The following is an 18,312-nucleotide window of genomic DNA, read 5'->3' as shown; positions in this document are numbered from 1 at the left end:
TAGCAACCTGTCACTATTTGAATCTCAATTCTATTTTAAAGCCAAATAGCTGAGCGTGGCCTATCAGTCTTTTCAAGACTGTTAGCTCTGTCTACCCCGCAAGGGATATAGACGTGATAATATGTTGTGTATATTAGTTTAGACGAGAAGAAAATTTTATAAAAAAAAAGACTGAAAAGCCACGTTCAGTTGTATATTGTGATGGAATTGTGATTCAAATAGTGACAGAAATGAAAGAAGAATCCCAAGCTTATTAGCATAACCCTTAGTCGCCTTTTACGACATTCATGAGAAAGAGCTTGTGTGGTCCTTTCCAAAAATGACGAAAATCGAACGGCACTTTAGAATAGGACCATTTATTCTAATACTAGCTATGCCCGCGACATCGTCCGCGTGGAATAGTTATTTTGGGCATCATTGAAGCCCTCAAGGATGAATAATTTTTCCCGTTTTTTTCACATATTCCATTATTTCTTTGCTCCTTATAGTTGCAGCGTGATGTTATATAGTCTAAAACCTTCCTCGATAAATGGTCTATTCGACTATTAAACAAACAAACTAACTCTTCAGCTTTATAATAAAAAAAAATAAAACAAACAGGAACACAATCCCTGAAATCCGTTATTCGCGATCCAATATTGATCTCATTATTTGTTACGTTAAGCGCCATATGTATATTCTAGAGGCATATTAAAAATACAAGGGTGTGAGTTTGGGGGGTGTCCGCCGTGTATAATAAATTCATTTTGTGTAGTTTTTCCGATAATTCACCGATTGGCGGAAAAATGACCACTTTTCATTTTGGCCGGCCCTATATGTATGTCCATCTCTTTTTGTCATTAACATATTGGGCATAATGTTTATCTGTTCACACCCTTTTTTTTGTTTCGTATAAGTAATAACGCTATGAGTTCGTTGGCAATGTGCACAATGTGTAGTGGTGGGTGTCTCGGTTCAAAATTTGATTCATTCAGCGTATGCCGTGTGGTTCCCGGCACCAATAGGAAAATGAATAGGACCACTCCATCTCTTTTCCGTGGATGTCGTAAAAGGCGACTAAGGGATAATCTTATAAACTTGGTATTCTTCCTTTAGGCGACAGGCTAGCAATCTGTCACTATTTGAATCTCAATTCTTTCATTGAGCTGAGCGGCCGAACGTGGTCTATAAGTCTTTTAAAGACTGTCGGCTCTGTCTACCCCGCAAGGGATATAGACGTGATTGTATGTATGTATGTATCAGCGTTTATATGTTTCGTTTTTATAAGCTTTAGCTTGAAATCTTAAACAGATAGATTGAATAGATTTATTTTCAAAATTGATACAAGGTATCATTTATTGGCGTCACATCACTTAAATCTACATAATTATAACTACTACCGCTTCCAAAGCGCACGTGTAGAAGAAGCGGCGGAACAAACTAAACTGCAGCTAACTAAACTCAAACTAAATTCAATTATCTTTTTCTTCCATTTGACCATGGTACAAGATTGGGTAGGTCAGGTTTTTAACGCAGCCACTCCCGTCTAACCTCTACAATCGGGGATAGGAGACAGGGGACCTAACCCTTTTTGGATCGATCATGGTTACACATCCAGTTGCCTGAATGTGCAGGTTTCCTCACCATGTTCTTCCCTCGCCGTAAGAGCATCGGTTAGTATTTTGGCTCTGTCTACCCCGCAAGAGATATAGACGTGATAATAATGCTTACTTGATTTGGTAATGTAAAGAGGATGAATGAAAGTAGATGACTTAATTAAACTAAATGATGTGGGCCTGCTGGAAGAGGCACTACTTATTTCTCTAGAAATAAGTAGTGCCCTTGTACTTACTGAATTTCTCTTTATTTTAAGTTTTTTGTTTCCATATTTTTCTTGTTGTACATAAATTTATTTATTTACTAATTAATGTACACAGAAAACATCGAGACTGATAAACACAAGAAACAAAATTACAAAGGTTTTGCTTATTTCAGAAGAAATCTCTTCCAGCAGACCCGAGATAGGAGACATAATGGAAAGAGTGACAGGCGTGTACTCCACTCACACAACGAATAATAGACATACATAAACAAATACATAAATAAAATAAATATATAAATACAAAATAATAAACTTACATAAAATATATACAATATATACCGAATTAGCAAGGCTTGGAGAGGTAATAATTTTTAATTATTTTTTTAAATTGGGACAGTGATTTAGAGTCACGTATCTCGGGAGGCAGTGAGTTCCACAATCTAACAGCATGGAAAGAGAAGGAGTTGGAGAAAGTGGCCGTAAATATATAAATAAATGATGAAGCAAATATACAAGGAGAGTGTGAATGGAAACCGTCGAGCGGATAGGCGAACCAGACGAACGTACCTTGATCAAATAAGGGACGTCCTGCCGAAAGGTCAAGTCAAGAGTACCCGAAATCGACGCGTTTGTATCAAGAGAGTTATGAATGTGGATGAAGCGAAAGAAGTATGCAGGGATCGTGGCAAGTGGAAAGAAGGATCTGCCTACCCCTCTGGGAAAGAGGCGAGATTTTATATATATGTGCTTATATATGTACTAGAGGCCGCCCGCGACTTCGTCCGCATGGAACCCCTATCAATACCGCGGGATCTCTGGGAAGTAGTCTATATGTTATTCTGGGTCTTTGGCTACCCGCATATCAAATTTCATCGAAATCGGTTCAGTAGTTTTTGCGTGAAAGAGTAACAAACATCCATACTGACATCCTGACATACTCACAGACTTTCGCATTTATTAATATTAGCAGGATGTATGTAAGAAATACGCATTTGTTTCCGTCTAGACATAAAACTTTAAAGCTGTCCGCCAAAGTTAATATTATAGTTTAATTAGTATATTTGGCAAACGATACCGATGCCACAAATTCTAAAATCGCTATAATTTTTAAACTCGAACATTTAATACGTGACTGAACGTGACCGAAAATGGTGTCTCTTTTATTTATGCAGTGCATATCTATACCAATATCATAAAGCTGAAGAGTTTGTTTGTTTGTTTGAACGCGCTAATCTCAGGAACTACTGGTTCGAATTGAAAAATTCTTATTGCGTTGAATAGACCATTTACCGAGGAAGGCTTTAAGCTATATAACATCACGCTGCAAATTTAAGAAGCAAAGAAATAATGGAAGATGAGAAAAAAACGGGGAATATTAGTCATCCTTGAGGGCTTCAATGATGCCCAAAATTACTATTCCACGCGGACGAAGTCGCGGGCATAGCTAGTTCCAAATAAGGATTTGTGGCGACATCACTAACGTCACTCGCCAACTGTCGTAAATCGCGCAAACAAAAAATTTCTCGGATTGGAGCATATATACAACCTCCGACACAACATCGTCTGTCGCGCGGTTCCCCAGGCATAACACCTAGCCTGGCGGAATCTTCCCTTGGCGGTCGAGCCATAATCATCGCTTCCGCTACAGATTTAATCACCTCTTTATTCGTTACGGTGTAGACAGAACCAACAGTCTAGAAAAAGTTGAAAGTCCGCGTTTTGTTGTATGGCTTCATAACGGAATTAATATACATAAAGTCACAGGTTGAGAGTCTATCGCGTAAAAGAAGAATCCCAAGTTCTTTAAGCATATATCTTAGTCGCCTTTAACGACATCCAACAGAGGGAGTGGTCCTATTCTAAACTGGCAGGAACCATACGGCATTTTTTAAAGTAAATATAAAGTTGTTGATAAGATTTGTTGGTTTCATCCCAGGAAACAAAATTTGTATACTTGACCGTGGCATTTATACATACATACAATCGTACATAAAATCACGCCTCTTTCCCGGAGGGGCAGGCAGAGACTACCTCTTTCCACTTGCCACGATCTCTGCATACTTCCTTCGCTTCGTCCAAATTCATAACTCTCTTCATGCAAGCTCGGCGGTTTCGGGTACTCTTGACCTGACCCTTTACCAGGACGTCCTTAATTGCGACATTTCTACGATCTCCTTATTATTAACCAACGTCGTCAAAAGAGGTTTGGTAGGTTCATATCCCTACTAGTTTTGCAAATAAAGCTTTTGTAATATTTATTTTATTTTAATTTTGTTCTGTCACTCATTAATTTAATTGCTTGTAAGTTTTGACATTTCTTTTTAACTAGCTGAGCCCGCTACTTCGTCTTCGTGGAAAGGTTATTTAGGGCATCATTGAAGCCCTCAAGGATGAATAACTTTCCCCGTTTTTTTTTTTCACATTTTCCATTATTTATTTTCTCCTTAAAGTTGCAGCGTGATGTTATATAGTCTAAAAAGCCTACCTCGATAAATGGTCTATTCATAACGAAACTTTTTTGATTCGAACCAGTTGTTCCTGAGATTAGCGCGTTCAAACAAACAAACAAAACTCTTCAGCTCTATAATATTAGTATAAATACGTTATTGTACATACATTAGGACAGTTCACAGCTTTGATCACAAATATGTCACAAGCCTTTGTAAACTATGTCACACAATAAATAAATTTGATTTGATCTGATTTGAATGCGAATTTAAGTTTATTTGTTCGTTTGTTGTCTCTTCACGCGTTATCATGTTGTCTTATAGCATATCTATACTGAACCAATATTCTTGAAATTTTGCGTATTTAAGAGTTTTCAAAAGTACATAAGGTACTTTTCATTACGGTAAAAAAAAATAAAAAAATATAATTTTGTAACTGGCGCTAAATCTGACGCTTTTTGTAGGCGGCGCTAAATTTGCGCAGATTACGCTTTGCACATATATAAACTTATTTTTTCATTTTGAAATACATACATATGTATGACGAACGTATCTTGATCAAATTAAGGACGTCCTGGTAAAGGGTCAGGTCAAAAGTACCCGAAACCGCCGAGCTTGTATGAAGAGAGTTATGAATGTGGACGAAGCGAAAGAAGTATGCAGAGATCGTGGCAAGTGGAAAGAGGTAGTCTCTGCCTACCCCTCCGGGAAAGAGGCGTGATTTTATGTATGTATGTATGTATGTACATATGTACATATGGTCACGTCTATATCCCTTGCGGGGTAGATAGAGCCAACAGTCTTGTAAAGACTGAATGGCCACGTTCAAGCTATTTGGCTTAATGATAGAATTGAATAAACTTAAAAAATATGTAAAAACTTCCTTTTTTTATTTTGGAATAACAAACTTAATTAATACCTAGTTATGTCTTAAAATCTAACAATAGTTGTTTTATATAATAAATTGTTATTGATATTTAAGAGCTCGCTTTTTATTTTTACTGTTACTATTGGAAGAGGGATAAGTCTGTGAGCATTTGTCATCTTTTCCCGCGACTTCGTCCGCGTGGCTTCTTTTTTCGCAATATAAAGTAGCCTATTATTATGTTCTTCCCCGAAGTCGACTCTATCACTGTACCAAATTTTATAAAACACTCGTAACAGACAAAGATAGTTACTTTAGCATTCTTTACATTAGTTAGGAAATTAGGATTCCGACTAATTGTACCTAAAAAGAACTTCAATAACAATTGATCTATTATTTGAAATGAGCCCAAATTTATAGTCCAGCCCCAGCTTGTCAAACTCCAGCATCCAAATAGCAGAGACCTATCAACGCTACACTTATCACACAATAATCCAATATAGCCATTTACTAAATAATTTATTGCCAACTAAACAATAGATAGAATATAATAGAGGCCGTGTGGTTCCCGGCACCAATACAAAACAGAATAGGACCACTCCATCTCTTTCCCATGGATGTCGTAAAAGGCGACTAAGGGATAGGCTTATAAAATTGCGATCCTTTTTTTTGGCGATAGACTAGCAACCTGTCACTATTTGGATCTCAATTCTATCATTAAGCCGAGCAGCTGAACGTGGCCATTCAGTCTTTTCGGGACTATTGGCTCTGTCTACCCCGTAAGGGATATAGACGTGACTATATGTATGTATGTAACTAGACAATTAAGCGTATTAAAAAAAAAAGCTCCAGCACCATGGATTCGGTACAAGAATCCGTTAAACTACAAATCGAAAACAAACATGTCGTGACTTGAGACAGTAGCCATCGTCACAGCTCCAAAGGGACGTACGGCAAAACTCGAAAATACCGTATTGTTCCTAATAATAAAAAGTTCTAATAAACATGCAACTAAGCTACAGTCTTCCGGCCAAATAAAACATAAAAATATATCCTATTTTCATAGGGTGAGGGAGGCGTCCTAGGGGGGGGGTCCCCCATCTGCGCAAAAACCCGAAAACATCGAAATGAAAATGAGTGTAGTGGGGGGGAGGTATCGCTGTGTTTGTAATTCATTTTTAACCGTTTGCGTGTGTGCGTTTTTAAAGTACAGTCGCTTTGAGAAACGTTTCGCGTCTTCAGATCGAGGTTTGAGGGTTTTCCCATGATAAGATTATGGGTTTTGTTTATTTGGATGTAAGTATTTGTATAACATGTGATTTAGAGTGAATAAATTTATTGTTTGATCAATGAATTGGATAGTCATAATTAATAATGGGTTTGGGCACTTAAAAAAAAATAGAATAGAATAGATTTATTTTCAAAATTAGATACAAGGTACCACTTATTGACTTATTCCAAAGCGCATGTGTAGAAGAAGCGGCGGAACAAACTACACACTATAAAATTCATAATTAAGAAATAAGGAGTGAATTTTAGCTATATATATGATGGGCATGTTATTTTTCTTGGTGGACAATACAAAAACATAATCTAACTTATCAACAAAATTACATTATTTTGGTAATTAGGTTAGCATCCAATTGTGAAAATAACACCAAATTTAAAGGATTTAGTGTGTATTTGATAAAAAAGATGTTGTTCCATTATTTACAAGTTAATGTTCTTAAATGCTTTCGATATTTACGACTATTTACAACTGCCACATTATTTATGAACAAAATTTGTAGGTTTTTATTTTATTTTATTTTTTTAAATAAATAATTTGTCTAATTCCAAATAATTAAGCGAAGTGTACCCGCGAAGTTCGCATTGTGAGCCCTACACACACTCACAGTACTAGCGCGAACATAAAACGCAATTTTGTATTAGATTTAATTTGGCTCGCACGTCGGTGTCCCCGCGCATGTGTGCGTGTGCGGAAGTGTACCGCTTCCTACGCACAAATTGATTACGATCGTCGCCGAAAAGAAGAATTTGCATACACGTGGAGTTCTTTTTTCCACTTTCAAAAATCTCTATCGTGATTCGCTCGTTTTTCAAATTTGTTAATGGAACAAATCGTTTCGAACGATCTCGTTTTGTATTGTAGACTGTCGGGCTATGTAGCATAGGCATATAAATAATTGAAGTTCGAATTTCAAATTCGAAAACAAAAAGTTTTTTTTCTCGAAGACGGTGCATGCGTGATAGTGTAGCGGGCATAGTGCAGGTGATACAGTCGGGATGCAGTAGTGGTGCGGCTTCCGCGAACCGCGCGTCGCGGCGCCGCGCCGCCGAGTGAGCGCGCGATTTAAAAACTATACGAGCGAACCCGCGCAGTGGGCCCGTAATACCACCCCCCGCGTAATGATTTTTTGGCGATGAATTTATATTCGCGCGCGAGCGGTGCCACTTTTTCGACCCCCCACGACCCCCACCCTCCGCTCATTAACGCAACCCAGATATGCAATTCTGATCTTTGACGAGGAGGCTGTAGTGGCGCCGGGCGCCTCGACGGGAGAGGTGCCCCGTTTTGTTTTTTCCCGCCCGGCTTCATTATTGATGGCATCGGTACGGTAATGCGGAAGCATGTGTGAACGTTTCATTACAAAAGGTGGACGTGGCTCGTGTTAATATTGCAGACCGACTGGCCGACCGGACCCGAGTGGACGCCTGCAAAAAAAAAAAAAAATATACAATCAAAATTAAGAAATAGTCCGCAATTAAATTTGAATTCGGAAGTCGGGTTCGGGAATTTTGAATAGAGCGCGGTGAACTATCGGCGTGCGGAAAGTTAGTACGAAGTTGGAGCGAAGTTTCTCACGTGCGTGTGTGGCCGGCGAGCGGTCGCGTGACGTGTTGACGGACTTGTGTTTTGTTCGCTCGCAAACTTTCGATATCCCATATATATTTTATTTTTTTGGCGACTATTTCCCGCGTCCATTCGTTTTGTTACCGGATATTGACTATTAAGTGACTTTGTTAAAGTTTTGTTGACTGTTTTTATTGAAAAAATTGAAGCTTCACCACCTGTACCTGCTGTAAAGGTAAGTTATTAATAATTATTATTTTCAGAAATTCCGTTGGAGACAAACTGCATCACGCCGTACATTCATACAATTATTTGATTACAACAAAAGGTACCTACATATAAATAGTTCCAAAAAGTTTTGAAATAACTTTTTCACACGGAATACATATTCAAAAATCCCGGAAGCTAAGAATTAATATTAACCCGTTACGTAAAAAGTATTATTTTTTTTTTAAAAACACGATTTGCATAAAATAATCTTTTGTTGGCAATCTTAAATATTGGGAGTAGATATTTTTTAATTTCGCTAGCGGACAATGGGGTCCCTTGAAGATGGTCTATTATGATGCTAATGTCTGGAGAGACAGACAGACAGACCGGAGCCAGTGCAGGGGACAGCTAGCTTGCAGCCGCGCTCGGACCTCGCTATTAGAAAATTTTGCATAAATAATGATTTAGAAGTAATAAATAATTGTTACTTGCATCGACCGTTGACCCGTTGATACGAATTTATAATTAGATGTCGCGATTTAAATTTTTTGATGAAACCATTTTATTGAAGAAATAAGTGTTCGTTTTATAATTTTGATAGAGAAATAGGGATGTAAAAATAATAATAGTATAAAAATATGTTATTTAAAAAAATTTAACTTATATTAAGTTGTACTTAAACTGTAAAAGTATTAAAAATTATTATTACAAAGATTCAATGAAATTGATTGATGATTTCAAGTGAAATTCGTGAGAATAAAATAATGTAAATCAATTATGAATTAATAAATATTGTCTCCTAAATATCTCAAACTTATAATTAAACAAGATACCTATTGTATTTATGTATGTAATTGATTACGCGAAAATAATGTAAAAATTTAATTTAATATAAAAAAGTTTTGCTTTACACAAAAAAATTCGAAAACAACGTCTAATTTTATATAACTCTTTTTTAAAATCAGGTTCAAACAATTAAAAATTCTATTTTTGAAACCGACGGACGCACATTGTCTATTTTGAGGGTCTACGAGGCAACATGCGTCATTTTGCGCGTCGGTTGCAAGCTCCGCGTGCGGCCTCATCCGAGCTGCAACTTTGCACGCACCCCAAATTGTTACTGGCCAGTTATTTTATTGTCTGCGTCGCCGTCTTAAAAAATAATTCACTATAGATACGACCTCTTTGCTAATTTTGACAACGAATTTGGCGGGAGCCTGTTTTAGGCAAAGAAATCCGTTTGGATAAGAATACAAACAGGGTTTAGTTAATTTTAAATGCATATATAGAGACAGAATGTCTTTTTTGAGTATTCCGATTGTAGCTTAATTTTGGGTTGATGGAAATTTCTTATCTTTTTTCGTTATTACGTCATTCCCTAAACTCGATTTATAACATACATAAATCGCTACAATATTATTTTATCGTTCGCTAAATGATTACACAACATTAGCAAAATAAAAAACTATTTTAGCAATCGCAAGGAAACGAGATCAATGACACTGATAAGGTTATCAGCTAGATGTGCAGACAAGTCCTCATAATAGGATTCACGGCATCGATTCCGCAGAGCCAGACTAGAAAAAAGTAAAAAAGCGACTCATTCCGTCGTCTCCTTTCTAATCGCGCCCCCACGCACGCGCGAGTTTTTAATTGCATCCCACCTCCCTCCCCGGAAAAAAGGGCCCGAGCACACGATGGATTAGCATACAGCCTCAACGCGAGAAACGACGCACCCCTTCAGTTTTTGCGTTTCCTCCCGCCATATTTTCGCGGCATATTTTTTGGGGGGGCGCTAGTCTTGCGTGCGCGCCGTCAGTCGGCCTCTGCCGGCGCGATGGTGTGCATTCCGCGATTCGCACACGCACAAATAAAACAACACACGCGCGAATAGAAAAAAAAAATACAAGTGAATCAGTGTTGTGCCTGTGAGGATTTGGAATCAAAAAAAAATAATAATTAGGTGAGTTCTTTTTTTAAATTTGGAATTTTATCGCGACGTATTAGGACTTAGCAAAATTTGGCGATAGCTGACTTGGGAGCAAGGTCGAATAGTGACGATAAAATTATTTGCACAAAAAAATGTGTTAGACTGATTCGGATAACCTCAATTTGGGACAACGCGCTGTTGTGCACTATTTTCTTATTACTTTTAAATACAATCACTTAGTTGTGCTAAATTGTAACTATCGCCGATATGGTCAAGACTTTTAGCAACTTTGTGCGCTCGACAATTTTTAGTTTTCTGCGTATTTTTTATCAAGAACATTCTTTTTACTATCTCTATGTCAACATTTGCGTATCACAAACTGCATACATAGATTACAACTTCAGTCCGATGTAGCAATAGGATACATCAACATTAGACATGTCATCCAAATATACGTTACCTGAACGTTTGTACAAATTATTGAACATAAAAGTTAAACATTGAAACGGTAAATAATATATCGAATCTGTTTAAATATAATACTGTATTTAGGCGTTTCAAATATAATTCGTTTACTCTCTAATTTTTTTTTATTTTGTAACCGCTTTGAGCCGTTAACTTTTAAAGCTCGGATTCTCAAAACAGCATGTGTGTGAGTGGTAAGCACTGAAATGATTTGGCATACTTTTGGGTTTTTCAATACTTTGTCTCACCCGTAAGAGATAAAGACGTGACATTTTGTATTGTAAGGCCTATTATCTTATATGTATAATTACTAAATATAAAATTTTGTTGTATTCCATCTCTGGTCAACGGATTTTCATATCGACATTTCACTATTATTTCGATCAAGTTTTACGTATAAAATATAGGACACAGTGCAGATCTGAGCTAGGTCGCTAGTGTATATAAAGATTTATATTGTTTTTAAGTAATTTAGTCGGTTGTTAAGTTTTTAGAGAAAAAATTAAATAAACATAATAAACAGTTTTTAGAGAAGTGGTATAAATGTGCCGTGTGGTTCCCGGCACCAATACAAAAAAGAATAGGGCCACTCTATCTCATTACCATGAATGTCGTAAAAGGTGACTAAGGGAAAGGCTTATAAACTTGGGATTCTTGTTTTAGGCGATGCGCTATTTGAACCAAACAAACAGCTGAACGTGGCCTATCAGTCTTTTCAAGACTGTTGGCTCTGTCTATCCTGCAAGGGATAAAGACGTGATAATATGTACATATACATATAAACATGTACACATAAACGCGGCATTAATTATACTTATGCAGTTTTAATCCTAATTATCATTTTATCTTTATTTAATAAGTAATTGATCATTTCATTTATTTATTTATTAACTTTCTCCCGTGTCTTCGCACCAGTGAAATTCGGCTAGACTTAGTGGTCGCGTTAATTTTACATCTTCTGTCATATTTTTTACTAGAGGCCGCCCGCGACTTCGTCCGAATGGAAACCCTATCAATCCCGCGGGAACTCTGGGATAAAAAGTAGCCTATGTGTTATTCTGGGTCTTCAGCTACCTACATACCAAATTTCATGGTAATCGGTTCAGTAGTTTTTGCGTGAAAGAGTAACAAACATCCATACATCCATACAAACTTTCGCCTTTATAATAGTAGTAGGATTAATTTTTCGCTCGATATAATTTAAGTAATGACGTTCTTTCTTGTTCTTCTTGATTTTTTAATCGATAAAACATGATCATCACCTTTAAGCCGTAATACAGCTGAACGTGGCCTTTCAGTCTTTTCAGGATCGTTGGCTCCGTCTGCCCCGCGAGGTATATAGACGTGACTATACGTACGTATGTTTGTGTATATTATTTATACAATTTATACATACATACATACAAAGGTTCACGTCTATATCCCTTGTGGGGTAGACAGAGTCAACAGTCTTGAAAAGACTGATAGGCCACGCTCAGCTATTTGGTTCAATGATAGAATTTATCTGTCATAGAATAAAAACCCATGACCTCACAGGTCGGGAAGCAGCCGCTTCGATTACCGCACCACGAAGGTAGATAGGTAATATGATAAATAACAAATTTATTGTATCAGTTTGCACTTAATGCACTAAGTATAATAACATTAATGTTATTTTTACCTAATTATTCATAATGTATAGTTTTATGTATCGAATTGATTTCCTGAAATGTATTGTGACCATTCTTTGTAGGCGTTAAAGGAGACCAAGGGATAAATTCTCTGAGAGTTTATTCACTATAAAATAAAATAAAACATGTACTTGGCCTTTCAGTTTCAAGACTGTTGGCTCTGTCTACCCCGCAAGGGATATAAACGTCACTATATGTATTTATGTAACTTGACAATAAAGCGTATTAAAAAAAAAAAATGAAACGGATTAGCATTTCTTTTGTTATAAGCAGAACCTATTTAATTTAGTTTCTTGTGTTTATCATTCTCGATGTTTTCAGTGTACATAAATTAGTAAATAAATAAGAGGGCTTAAAAATTCGTAAAACAAAAAGCCCAATAAATGAATCATAATTCTATCAGTAAGCCAAACAGCTGAACACGACCTTTCTAGTCTTTCGAGACTGCTAGCTCTGTCTACCCCGCAATAGATGTAGAAGGAATATAGGTCATTATGTAAATTAATGATTTAATTCATCATTTCTAAACACATGACATTTTTATCAAACACGCCACAAAAATCGCTTTTGTAAATGCTATAATTTTCCAAATACAACTCGTAGACGCTCGTAGCACGCTCTACGGCTAGAAAATAGCAAAATGTATCAACCTCGTAGGCATTTCGTAGCATGCTCTACGAGGTTCTATTCTCATAATATTGCTATATAAAACCGCTTTAGTTTACACAGTAACCCGAACTAGCCAGTGTTTTGAGTTAAAAAAAAACTAAGATGATAGAGAAATGTTTATATTTCGAATAGGTACGTAATCCGGGAATGTACGAAACGTTTTAATTGAAAATAGTTCAAATTTTAAATTTGTTATTTTTGATCTCATCACTTTTTTTTTGTTACTGTTGATTTAATACAATTACTGTTTTGTTGTCTGGCATGACTCTTGCTCGAGACTTCGTCTGCGTGAACTCGTGGTTTGTGATTTTCAGGTATTATTTTTCAATTAAATTAACTAATATTACTAAGGAATATAGAATTAAGAGTGTCAGTGGTTGAATAGTTAAATTTCCCGAATAAAAAAGTGACAAACTAAGGGTCTCAAGTTTAAATCCTACAGCGTCTATATATGTACCGTGTACATACATGTACATACATGTATAGCAAAACAGCGGGTTGTTATATAAAGGAAGCTATCTACTAACTGAGGTATATTTTTATCGTCAGTCAGCCATTGAACCTAGATAACATAGCCTAACTACAGTAAGTACTGGGACATCAATATTGTACGTTTAATTTATTTATTTAAACTTCATGGCACTAAATACAAATGTATAGCACAATTGGCGGACTTAATGCTAGAAGCATTATCTACCTGTCAACTGTCTGACTATGGTTGACTGTTTATATGCTTATAGTTAATATATATATATATATATATATATATATATGTTTATATAATATATACATAATTTATATAAATATATACATAAATATAAACTATATATATATAGTTTATATCTCCTCCTATCATATTAGTGCCAGGAACTTAATTAATAGGATGTTTGTTTAAATACTCAATTAACTAATGCCGTGTGGTTCCCGGCACCAATAAATAAAAGGATCACTCCACCTCGTTCCCACGGTATCGTAAAAGGCGACTAAGGGATAGGCTTATGAACTCGAGATTCTTCATTTAGGCCAAGGGCTAGCAACTCATCACTATTCGAATCTCAATTCTATCATTAAGCCAAACAGCTGAACGTGGCCTATCAGTCTTTTTAAGACTGTTGGCTCCGTCTACCCCGCAAGGGTGATTGGACATATGGACGTGATTATACATATATATGTAATGTACGTATGTAATAAAGTGTAGAGAGAGTCATAGAATATATTCTATCTGTCTATGATCATGCATCAGAGGAATAATTTTCAGTATTCAAAGGCGCACTAAGAGTACATCCCATATACGATACCCGAATGACACGTATATTCAGGATTTTGGGGGGGAATAATAGGGAATCCAACAAATTCCGGATAAACTAATAATAAAACGGAATAAGTTGAGATTTAGATGAGCCCACGGTTGTAAAAGAAGCCTATCTCGTGATAGCATTTTTTTTGCGATATAAACGAAAGATTTTCTTTATTTGGTAGTTTGTTTTTTTATCCTTCTTTCTTCTAGAGTTAGTGTCGGTTATATCTTCATCTCGCTGGAGAGCCTCCTGTATTGGGTTAGTTAGATTTAAAAATCTACACTACCACGTTCATCGTTAATGATGGAATTGAGATTTAAATAGTGATAGGTTTTTAAGTTTATAAGCCTATCCCTTAGTCGCTTCACTTCATGGGATAGAGATGGAGTGGTCTTATTCTTATTTCTATTGATATAACTATAATATACAAAGAGCGGTCTTAATAATGGCCATCATAACGGCCCAGCTAAACTATAGTAAATATATAATTTTCATATAACTATAAAAATATTGAACGAAGTTGTAGGCATCAGTTTTGACGGGCTCTGTGGCGCAGCGGTAGTACACTTGTCTGTGACACTGGAGGTCCCGGGTTCGAGTCCCGGCCAGGGCATGATGAGAAAAGAACTATTTCTGATTGGCCTGGGTCTTGGATGATTATCTTTATAAGAGTTTATTATAAATATAGTATCGTTGAGTTAGTATCTCGTAACACAAGTCCCGAACTTACTTCGAGGCTAACTCAATCTGTGTTATTTGTCCTGTATATATTTATTAATTTAGTTAGTTTTAAATAGCGTTGAACTAAGGACAAAGACTAGGTCATATAAATTAGAATGACTAAACATATTTCGTCTAAAATAAATTTATTTCAAATCAATTAATTCGTCTAGTTTTCCTGTTATACTAACAATATAATTTAGTACCGTCAGTAACAAAAATACGAAACAATAGTAGGTACTTTTTAATTTTATTATCCTTTTTTGAGATAAACAAAAACATATTTGTAAATAAGTCTGCTTTTCGAACACTCATCACGTCGTTATCCGTTACGCAGAGGACAGAGCCAATTATCACAACAGTCAAAGGCCACTTTCAGCTGAATAACAGGATTTTTGTCTATAACATACTAACTTCCGCACAGACTCCGCTTCTATGAAAATTCCTCGTTTAATATAATCAAAAAAATATATATGATAATGAATAGTATAGAGTATGGATAACCTCTAAAACTGATATTGAATAAAAAAAAAACAGAACAGACATTTTTCAATAAATTCCCACAAGAGCGAACCCCAGACAAAAATATACTCTAAACTAACAACGAACATGTTGAAAACAAAATAGTTTTTGTAAGCTGCAAAAAAATAAATGCAGTCAGACACTTGTGTGTATATTTGCACATTCTTATCGCGCGAACTAGACGGTGCCGCGTCAACGGCAACAGGATACTAATAGTCCAAAAAACATAGGATTCAAATCATTATTAGCATTTAAAATAGACATGTTTTATCTCGGTCGGGCGACAGAATTGCCTCTGTGGCGCAGTGGTGAAGTCTGAGGTTCGATTCCCGGTCAGGTCCAAATGAAAAGTTGTATATTTCAGTTCGATTTTGTTCTAGAATGTTCATTAAAATATGTTTTTGTAATGAAAATGCGAAAGTGACTTCGTAAATCAGTTTGTTTGTTATCATTTAAAATTTTATGATTCAATTTAACCGGTTTACAATACACAAAATAAAATAAAAAACATAAAAATAAAAACTTCTTTTTTTAATGTATTTTTCATCATGAATAAGGGATAGACTTGTTAACTTGGGATTCTTCTTATAGGCGATGGGCTAGCAGCCCGTCACTATTTGAATCTCAATTTTATCATTAAGCCTAACAGCTGAGCGTGGCCTGTTAGTCTTTCAAGACTGCTGGCTCTGTCAACCCCGCAAGGAATAAAGACCTGATTATATGGATCGATGGAATAAGTGCTATTCCCGCGGGATAAAGAAATATAATTTCACATATCTTCTTACATATTATCATGTCTTTATCCCTTTGCGGGGTAGACAGAGCCAACAGTTTTTAAAAAGATTGAAATTAAGCCACGTTAAGCTACTTATTTGGCTCTTTATAATCTGCACAGGAAGATGAGCTGTCGCACACAACGTATGTTTTTATTCCTTAAGTCGCCTTTAACGACATATACATAAAGTTTGATAGGAAAGACAATATGTCTTGTATTCTATACTGCTAATTCAGGAAACTAATTACTTATGTCTTTTCTATATACGCAGACGGCAAAAGCATAATTGATAAAATCATCACAATTCATCGCAAAAAGTTTCTCACAAAGACCACCGAGGTTTTATCTATATGCTGACACAAACATACTAAACAGACCGGATCTAGGAAACCGTCATAAGATCTGTCTGTCTGTGCGGGCCGTACGCCCATTTCATATTAGATAGTAAGTCTATCTTGTTACATAGATTATAATAGTTTCCAAGGAACGACAATAAATTAGACTTTTGATTTGCAATTACAACATACATAGGTAGTATAAAGCAAAGTGCCGTGTGGTTCCCGGCACCAATACAAAAAAGAATAGAACCACTCCATCTCTTTCCCATGGATGTCGTAAAAGCGACTAAGGGATAGGCTTACAAACTCGGGATTCTTTTTTAGGCGATGGGCTAGCAAACTGTCACTATTTGAATCTCAATTCTATCATTAAGCCAAATAGCTGAGCGTGGCCTATCAGTCTTTTCAAGACTGTTGGCTCTGTCTACCCCACAAGGGATATAGACGTGACCATATGTACGTATAAAGCAAAGTCGCATCCCGCTTCCCGCGTTTGTATGTATGTGCTTTTATCTTTAAAACTACACAACGGATTTTGATGTGGTTCTTTTTAATAGATAGAGTGATTCAGGAGGAAGGTTTATATGCATAATACATACATACATACATATACTCACGTCTTTGTAGGGTAGACAGAGCCAACAGTATTATCAAGACTGATTGGCTGCGTTCAGCTATGTGGCTTAGTAATAGAGTTGAGATTCAAATAGTGACAGGTTGCTAGCCCATCGCCTAAAAAAAAGAATCCCATGTTTACAAGCCCATCCCTTAGTCTCCTTTTACGACATCCATGGGAAAGAGATGGAGTGGTCCTATTCTTTTCTGTATTGGTGCCGGGAACCACGTGTATGTATCTAAGTAAGATCGTGGTCACACCACCGGGCTCCTCTCCAGAGAGAGAGAGATGAACAGAATCGGAACTGACGCCAAGGGTCATCGCGTAAAGTCTGACATGTGCAGCCACCCTTATAATTTCTAAGTACTATAGCGGTATTATTATTGAGAATGTCGCGTGTGCATACATTTCCCAGCGGCTGTCGGAATCAATTGCGAAACGCTTTTAGGAAACCCGCAGTCTTGCGATCGTCGGCCATTTTTGGGTGATTCGTAATATATAAGGCGATGGATGATTCACTATTTCTGACACTTCGTGGGAGGTTTATAATATTTTAATCAATTTTTGTAAATAATTTTTTTTTTTTTTTTTTTTGTAAATAAGTTTTGGAAATGAGGTTTTATTCTCGTGGGAATTCCCGATAGCTTTTTAATTGCGAATAACTACGTCATTATAAATGTGTAACAAATAGTTCAGTATTCAAATCCTGATTAAACATAATACGTCTTAGTGTCTAATAATGAAGTGTTTTTTTCTAAAAAACCTCTTGTGGCACTGAGTGAGTGATAGGCAGAAACTATTAGGCGTATGACTCTGTTATTTAAGACATTTTATGTTTAATCAGAACTATAATAGATAAAAATTAAAGATAGGATATCCCAAAATTCCCACGGGAACAGTAAATAATTCATCGTTTTCTTTATACGAGAGCTGTTTTAACAATAACAAAAGTTCCTTACAAAATTAGTTTTAAACGTAATTCAAAAAGTTTTAACTACCAGTTATAGTAAACACGAATTTCCTGTGACGCATAAACCTAATGTTTAAACACGAATGTTATTTCACTGGACACCTAGATATGTATTGTTTTGTTGTTTTGTCCGTCCGTCCGGACGCGTCATATAAATTGATA

The 18,312-nt window shown here is 36.2% G+C and overlaps 1 protein-coding gene across 10 annotated transcripts in view; it reads left to right on the top strand.

Moving 5' to 3' along the window:
• The window catches only part of LOC106133162 (broad-complex core protein isoforms 1/2/3/4/5), a 109,177-nt gene that overhangs the window by 55,638 nt on the left and 35,227 nt on the right, over positions 1-18,312 (top strand). For 9 of the 10 annotated variants that reach the window (XR_009657125.1, XR_009657124.1, XM_060947489.1 and 6 more), the window contains exon 1: positions 9,981-10,140. The exons of the other annotated variant lie outside the window; for it this stretch is intronic. The gene's annotated coding sequence lies outside the window, so the exon portion shown is untranslated. Of the gene's footprint in view, positions 1-9,980; positions 10,141-18,312 lie in introns of those variants that run through there. 10 annotated transcript variants of the gene reach the window in all.

This window comes from Amyelois transitella, chromosome 13, assembly GCF_032362555.1.
Source record: "Amyelois transitella isolate CPQ chromosome 13, ilAmyTran1.1, whole genome shotgun sequence".
In the NCBI taxonomy this organism is placed as follows: domain Eukaryota; kingdom Metazoa; phylum Arthropoda; class Insecta; order Lepidoptera; family Pyralidae; genus Amyelois; species Amyelois transitella.
This window is presented reverse-complemented; position numbering and strand designations above follow the sequence as displayed.